The sequence below is a fragment of the Engystomops pustulosus genome, chromosome 11 (assembly GCF_040894005.1).
Source record: "Engystomops pustulosus chromosome 11, aEngPut4.maternal, whole genome shotgun sequence".
Classification (NCBI taxonomy): domain Eukaryota; kingdom Metazoa; phylum Chordata; class Amphibia; order Anura; family Leptodactylidae; genus Engystomops; species Engystomops pustulosus.
In genome coordinates this window covers 32974615-32982424 of record NC_092421.1, presented here as the reverse complement: position 1 = coordinate 32982424, position 7810 = coordinate 32974615, and the positions used below count along the sequence as shown (strand labels likewise).

The 7810-nt window shown below is 41.8% G+C and overlaps 1 long non-coding RNA gene across 1 annotated transcript; it reads left to right on the top strand.

The window, feature by feature from the left end:
- The first annotated feature begins 1665 nt into the window (after window positions 1–1665).
- LOC140106740 (uncharacterized) lies at window positions 1666–5130 on the top strand. The gene is made up of 3 exons (XR_011850846.1): window positions 1666–2075; window positions 4371–4404; window positions 5046–5130. It is a non-coding gene; the product is annotated as an uncharacterized lncRNA (long non-coding RNA).
- Window positions 5131–7810: the final 2680 nt, after the last annotated feature.

Genomic DNA, 7810 nt, shown 5'->3' with positions numbered 1-7810 from the left:
GTGGCTGTGTGGGGGCACATTAGCTACTGAGGGTAGCTGTGTGGGGGACATTAGCTACTGGGGGGGCTGTGAGGGGGGCATTAGCTACTGGGGGGGCTGTGAGGGGGGCATTAGCTACTGGGGGTAGCTGTGTGGGGGACATTAGCTACTGGGGGTAGCTGTGTGGGGGACATTAGCTACTGGGGGGGCTGTGTGGAGGACATTAGCTACTGGGGGTAGCTGTGTGGAGGACATTAGCTACTGGGGGGGCTGTGTGGGGGGACATTAGCTACTGGGGGTAGCTGTGTGGGGGACATTAGCTACTGGGGGTAGCTGTGTGGGGGACATTAGCTACTGGGGGGGCTGTGTGGGGGCACATTAGCTACTGGGGGTAGCTGTGTGGGGGACATTAGCTACTGGGGGGCTGTGTGGGGGCACATTAGCTACTGAGGGTAGCTGTGTGGGGAACATTTTGGGGGTGGTAGATGTATGGGGGTCATTGATTTGTGGCTGTGTGGGGCACGTTACTGGGGGGGGACATTTCTTGGGGCGTGTTCACACGTGGCACTAGGACAGGCCTCAGTTTGATCTCATTTGCGTTTCTAGTGATACCAGTGTGATGGGTAACAAGCTCCTGGTGTTTAAATACAAGCTTTACAGTATTTGGGGGAGAGTGTTAGGGGCGGCAGCAGGATAACACTTTTTCGTATAGGAGTTGTATCGCACACCTTGGGTTTTGTTGTTCAGGTGCTCTGGATAGGGTCCCAATCCCATTCAAACATTATAGTACGGAATCCAGTCACACTGATTGTGAATTTGAATTTTTTATTTTGCACACAGTTATATTCAAGTGACGTTTTGGTCAATCACTGACCTTCTTCAGACACTGTGAATGGTGAGATGGGATAACATATAAGTATTTATACATAACAATGAGGATGGTTTCAAAAATGGGAAAAGGGGATATGTACAGTGGGCATATTTACATATTTACACAACAAGTGTGACCTTCTCTGTATATGTATCATGTATACTTGTTGTGTAAATATGTAAATATGCCCACTGTACATATCCCCTTTTCCCATTTTTGAAACCATCCTCATTGTTATGTATAAATACTTATATGTTATCCCATCTCACCATTCACAGTGTCTGAAGAAGGTCAGTGATTGACCGAAACGTCACTTGAATATAACTGTGTGCAAAATAAAAAATTCAAATTCACAATCAGTGTGACTGGATTCCGTACTATAATGTTTGAATGGGATTGGGACCCTATCCAGAGCACCTGAACAACAAAACCCAAGGTGTGCGATACAACTCCTATACGAAAATCTGATTACCCATACGAGTATCAGCACCCACCTACTATGTCTTTACCAACTTTTTCCTACAATCAAGAAGAGGTTGCCGGCATACTTGCACAAACACAATTACCAACCTATTTCTTACAGATCCCGACGAACGAATTTAAATCAAGGGATTTAGAACGTTCATCCAAACAACTTCTTAACTCTCAACTCCACTGCGCCACATTATCGGAATACCTACGTGTTCAACGCATCCCAAGAGGACTAAGAGTCCCACTACGCCCTACATTCTTCAAGGAGAATAAGGAATACTGCTCATTATATGAACAGATTCTGAATAAGTGCTCTCTAGACCTCATAACCCTTACCATAGACTTCCTACACAAGGAAATACGAGATCTAGAAGTGAAAGTGAAAAACATCGAAACTCAATTACAAACTACTCTTACAACAGAAGACTTCACCTCGCTCAAAACCAAAGTCAACACCTATCTCGACTCCTTCAAAAAGGATACAGAAAACAAGAAAAGGAGAAAATTCTTCCGAGACGCCGAAGACTATCTTAACGACAGAGTGTACAGATGGCAAGACAACTTCCAAACATATTTCCACAGAAAAAACTACAGATCATCAGCCAACTCCTCGGCCTCAAGCATCGAGGGAGAACCTCAAGATCATACCCATTCTTCTTCTTTTTTAGGAACAACTCGAGGCCGCCGCCCAAGAGGAAGACGCGGAGGGGGCAGCACAAGAGACAACATGGCAACCATGACTACTCGGTCCCAGGTAGGGAGACTCCATTAGTTGTCAATATCTCCTCTAAAAACATTAGCCCAGCAGAAATGTGTTTACTGCAGAAAGGTCTGTCATTCTGTCCATCACATAAATTCAATACTTTCGATTTAGAAATGGACCTACAAAAATTTTTCAGAGGGATCCGCCTCAAAACACATTTTGAGGACTCTATCCCACCAACTATCGAGAATAGAAGCCCAATTAATCTCCCATCATTAGGTTTGAGGATTAAAAGTCACTTCATGCCACCTAAAGGTTCACATAGTGTTGAAGCCTTCATTAATCTAGTCAACAGAGACATTACCCAACTGAGACAGAACATAGACTCAGGCCAACTATATGCACCCAATAATATGAGTAGCACTGACAAATTAGCACTATCTAACCTTTTGACATCCAAAGAGATTACCATAAAACCAGCCGACAAAGGCGGAGCTATAGTAATCCAAAATAAAGAGGATTACATTAACGAAATACTATCACAACTTAATGATACTAACATCTATGAGAGACTAGACAGAAATCCTACAGCCAGGATCTCTAAAAGAATAAAAGACACCTTGGATAAACATCTCTCACTTGGCACGATTGACTCCTCCACACACACCTTCCTAACACAAAAAACACCCATCATCCCAGTGATTTATACCCTTCCAAAGATTCATAAAAATCTCAACAAACCTCCAGGCCGTCCCATAGTGGCATCAACCGAATCCATACTCTCACCACTTTCTATTCTTCTCGAAAAAATTCTAACCCCATTGGTAAGATCTACTAAGTCTTTTCTCCTAGATACCAACTCATTTCTCGAACTTATTAATGACATTAAAAAAGTCAACCCTACAGACCTTCTAGTTACCTTAGACGTTAACAGCCTTTACACCTCGATAGCCCACAACAAAGGCCTTAGAGCAGTTCAGGAACTACTTAAAGAAACCAGCTATCCCACAGTTGTAATTGACCTATGTCTGGAATTACTAGAAATCGTACTCACAGAAAATCACTTCATGTTTCAGGACTCATTTTACATCCAACGACAGGGTACTGCCATGGGGTCCAATGTGGCACCCCCATATGCGAACACTTACATGGCCTTCTTCGAAGAAACCTTTGTCTATCCTAATCAACTCTTTTCCACCCATTGTCGCATCTGGAAACGCTACATCGACGATGTGTTCTGCATATGGGGGAGCACATTGGACTCCTTGCACAATTTTCTTCTTGATCTCAATTCAATTTGGCCAGAGTTACAATTTACACTCCACAGTGACAGTGAGAAAATAAACTTCCTAGACACCATGATCATCAAAGAGACAGATGGGACCTTATGGTCAGATCTCTATACCAAACCAACCGATCGTAATAACCTCCTTCACTTCACTAGCTGTCACCCCAAATCTACCAAAAACTCACTCCCCATCTCCCAGTACAAAAGACTTGAAAGGATCATCAGCAAACCAGATGTCCTAAACACTAGATTAGAGGAGATGCAAGCTAAATTCTCAGAAAGAGGATACCCTTCCAATACACTCACAAAATACAGAAATACGCCCTCGAGACCCAAAAGGTCCGCCCAAAGTCGCATACCTTTTGTCCACACCTATCACCCTTTCTCTTTTAAAGTCCATAAAATCATACGGAAACACTGGCCCATACTCCATAAAGGACACCCAAATATCCAAGAAATTCAACGAACCATTTCTACCCTGCTTCAAACGCCCCGATAACCTAAGAGACAAATTAGTTAAAGCTGACATAGGCTCGGGAATTAAATTACAAAAACAACTATTCCTGAGAACTCAGAAAAAAGGCACCTTCCCATGCCTTTCTTGTGCACAATGCAACAATGTACAAAAAGGCGAGACATTTTCACACCCCCTCAACGGGAAAAATTATCCCATACATGATTTCTTCACATGTAACTCCGATTTTGTGATCTACATGATCAAATGCCCATGTGGCCTCGCATATGTCGGCGAGACCACATTACCCATCAAAGACAGAATTTCCAAACATAAATCTACCATCAGACTAAAGAACACTTTACTCCCAATACCAGCCCACTTCCTGAAAAAAACCATTCAATTAACCAACTAAAATTCCAGGTTATCGAACAAATAGGGACCCCGAGATGCAGTGGGGACCGAGTATCAGTTCTGAAAAAAAGAGAGTCGTTTTGGATTCACACACTACAAACGCTATCACCTAAAGGAATGAATAGGGACTATAATATCCAAAGCTTCTGCTGATTTGTTATTAATATGAACAATTCTATTTTTGTTACAGAGACGCTGAAAACATACATATCATCAACGCTATGGTATTGTATATGCAATATAGTAGATATATGTTTAATCTGTGCTATTGCGATGTTATTACTTTGTACATGTACATATGCCATATGTATTCCCACATTCCAGATTTGTTCCCCGTTACTACTATTGCATCTACTCCCATTGTAGCATAGGATACACTGCATATCATTCTCAACATTTGGCGCTTTTCAATATACTCTACTATATAGGCATTTACTCTTTAGCCTAATTACTCCCATTATCCTATATACTTCTAATAGTATCCCCCCTTGATACTACTATTGCGCCATTCTCCTTATTTCTCTAACATTTCAACTCATCCATTAACATTAGTGCTCGCTACAGCCACTCCCCCATCATCTCTACTCCAATCAGCATTCAATAGCCCATGCGTTCCACCTCACGGCAACGGATGGAACGCAAGCTATGACGCACTTCCGGTCCAGACCGGAAGTGACGTTTTCAGGCGCTCGCGCGCCTAATATTCCTGTTTAAAGCCTCACAGCACTTACCACTGCAGCGCTTCTACCACACAAGCGGACACCCGCTCTTCCCTTAAGCGCCTAGCCTGCACAGCAGCTTCTGAACCTTTACTAAACTCGCATACTGGTAAGCACTGTTTTATACTTTTATGCTTCCTTTACAGGTACCATTACTACTTGATTACCCTGTCAAGCCTTCTACTACTGAATCCTATAGCATCCCCAAAGTTTCCCTGCTCATCCATTACCATATGAATTGATATACTATGCTAATTGATACATGATTTACCCTTGTGTCACAGGAACTATCCTGACCTTCTCTGTATATGTATCATGTATACTTGTTGTGTAAATATGTAAATATGCCCACTATCCCCTTTTCCCATTTTTGAAACCATCCTCATTGTTATGTATAAATACTTATATGTTATCCCATCTCACCATTCACAGTGTCTGAAGAAGGTCAGTGATTGACCGAAACGTCACTTGAATATAACTGTGTGCAAAATAAAAAATTCAAATTCACAATCAGTGTGACTGGATTCCGTACTATAAAGCAGGATAACACTGTCCAATATGTAGGGATAATGGGGAACATAAGATGTGGTGATGTCTAATGGAGAAGATGGAGGAGACGTCACCTGCAGTCACTGGAGGGAAAAAGTAGGGATTTCTCTGGTGTTTCTGTAGCTGTATACACTGTCAGGTTGTTATTGGCACAAGCACATGTGAGGGGTTATGCACAGGGGGGGGCATTACTAAAAGTCTGATACACATGCATTGGGCCCGTGCCCCGAATGTTTTTCCACCCTAGCAACGCCCCTGTAGTGAGTTAATGTCCACCCACATTAGGCTTACACCTGCTGTGGTGGGGCCCTCTGGCAGACTGACCTTGGTCCCATGCCTGATGAGGAGAGTGTTCTTTCCCTCTCCTCCCCAAAACTGCGATCCGTTAACATAGAGGACTGAATGTCTCGAGTTTAAAAACTTCACCAAGTGTACTTAACTACTGGCAGAATCAGCTAATTTCACCCTGGGTTCCCAAACCTGTGCCCTAGTTAATCCGAGACCTCAGGTACCTTTCTTCATTTAATATAGTCCTGCGCCGTCAGGTGTTTGGAGAACAAGTCTGCAAATTTCTGTTTGCTAAAATGAGGGCGTCCATGATGACCCTAAGCTTTGTCTTCTGAACTGTTCCAATCTACTGCAGAACGAGTTGTTCTGAAAACTTGTATTGTGCTGGGAAAATGGTGGCTAGATTCTGGATGGCTTCCTATCCCCCTTCTCTCCGTGATTGGACTGAGGCTGTTAATAGCGCTCTCCCACTCAAAAAATGGATATTTATTCACAGAAAAAATAGGATAAAAGGTTCCACTCTGTCTGGGACATGTCATGTGACATCTGTAGGTTCTCCTAGCCTTTATTAGGTTGCTTTTTGTTGGTATGGGTTAACCTGGGGTGAGGTCAAGGTGCAGGCATGGTGCTGAATGCTTTGTTTTGTCAAACTTTGTAGGCATATAATTATGATCAATGCTCCTGTAGGTGCAGATGATCCTTTTGATGTAGTGGACTATTTATTTTTTTGTCTTTTGTGTCCTGCGAGACCACCATTTATGGGCGTTTATTGCTGTATAAATCATATCTCCAACGTGCCCTTAAATATAGTTGTGGATTTAAAAAAAAAAAAAAAAAACTTGAATGCAATCCGGAAAATCGGCAGACCCATAGACTTCAATGGAAAAGCACTAGACACAAAAACAGCTGAAAATAGGACAGGACCTGAGTTTGCAGTAATACAAACACAGCACTAGGAGAATAATGTCCATGAGAATAAATCCATTAAACTAAATAGGTATCCACATATACAGGTCGGGAAAATTGACTGCAAAATAATTTGTGTGAAAGGGGCTAAGAAAGTGATATCTGATGACAGCACGGGGCCTTAGTGGTTAACATTACAGCCTAGAAGTTTGCGAGGGTTTCCTCCGGGTCCTCTGGTTTCCTCCCACACTCCAAAACATACTGGTAGGTTGATTAGATTGTGAGTCTCATTGGGGACAGGGACTGGCAAGTTCTGTGCAGCGCTGCCTAATCTGTGTGCGCGCTATATAAATAAAGGAATTATTATTATTAATTATACTTAATTAATTTGTCATCCCAATCCATGTGCCTGTACAGAGAAACTGTGCAACAATTATTCCCAGCGTTTAACCCATAACAGAAAATAGCGCCCAAAGTTGAAAATGCCACTTTTTGCCATTGTGCAAAATATATAAAAATTCAATAAAGAGTAACCAAAAGGCTGTACAGACCTCAAATTGTTAGCATTGAAAACTAAATCGAAAGTCACAAAAAATGACACCACCCACAGCTCCATACACTGAAATATGATAAAGTTATTAGTGCCAGAACATGGCAAAATGAAGATTTTTTTTTTTTTTTTGTACTGGATGTTTTAATTTTTATAAATGTTTGAAAACTTTATAAAACCTATTTAAATTTGGTGTCCCCATGATTTTGAAGGTGGGGAGTGAAACTGAACGCGTAAAAACGAAAAAGGGCCTGGTCGTTAAGGGGTTAATGGTATGAGTTAAAACTGGGGTAGATGTACCCGTATAGGGTACAATGTTCCTGTCTAGATGCCCATCCTTTTAAATAGTACATTTTGAGAGTAATATGTACAGTGTGTTAGATCTCCATATTACAAACGTATATTATCTTTTCTTGCAGAAATCGTCAATCATATACAAAGATTCAGCCGCAGCCGTCGTATCGCTGTTTGCAGTTCTGTGTTTTGAGACAAATCTGTCAGTATGTTTCAAAGAAAACTGTACCTTTTAATGTGGTTGAAGATATAATAAATGTTCCTGAGCTCCTGCTGCGCCAACATTACATTCCATATAAAAGGAAAAGCTGTCAATGGAAGCGC